At 41.8% G+C, this 481-nt stretch overlaps 1 non-coding gene across 1 annotated transcript; it reads right to left on the minus strand.

Annotated features, from left to right (window-relative positions):
- Nucleotides 1-380: 380 nt before the first annotated feature.
- Nucleotides 381-454, minus strand: TRNAN-AUU. The gene has a single exon. It is a non-coding gene; the product is annotated as a tRNA-Asn (tRNA).
- Between the last annotated feature and the right edge of the window lie 27 nt (nt 455-481).

Consider the following 481-nt stretch of genomic DNA (forward strand, 5'->3'; position numbering starts at 1 on the left):
GACTTCTTCTAATGCTAGAAGACCACAGGAAGACACCCGGGACCAGAGCATGTCGTGAAGAAGCACACTGGCCGTGCTTCGACCGTATCTCCGGGGCACAGTTGAATGTAGATATCATGAACGCGAGGTGCAGGATACTAGGCTGAGAAACCCGGGCAACCACTACCCTATGTTCTCATTAAATAATAAGAACTTCCTACTTCCTACCATGGTGGATTTAACATGACCCAATGCTTTTTAAAAAGTGTCAAAACATGATTTTTGAGAATATCTGTAAGTTCGAGTTAGTTATCTTACAAACCACGTCACAAACAACCGAAGTTGATTGAAAAAATATATTAATTAAAGGGAAGCACCAACACCCATGCTTCATTCGACTTTGCTAGAAGGAGGGCTTAAACCTCCGACCTTGTAGTTAATAGCCACACGCTCTAAACAATTGAGCTATTCCAACCAACAATTTGTTAAAATCCAAGAGCAT

This window comes from Cucurbita pepo, unplaced genomic scaffold (assembly GCF_002806865.2).
Source record: "Cucurbita pepo subsp. pepo cultivar mu-cu-16 unplaced genomic scaffold, ASM280686v2 Cp4.1_scaffold000935, whole genome shotgun sequence".
Taxonomy (NCBI): domain Eukaryota; kingdom Viridiplantae; phylum Streptophyta; class Magnoliopsida; order Cucurbitales; family Cucurbitaceae; genus Cucurbita; species Cucurbita pepo.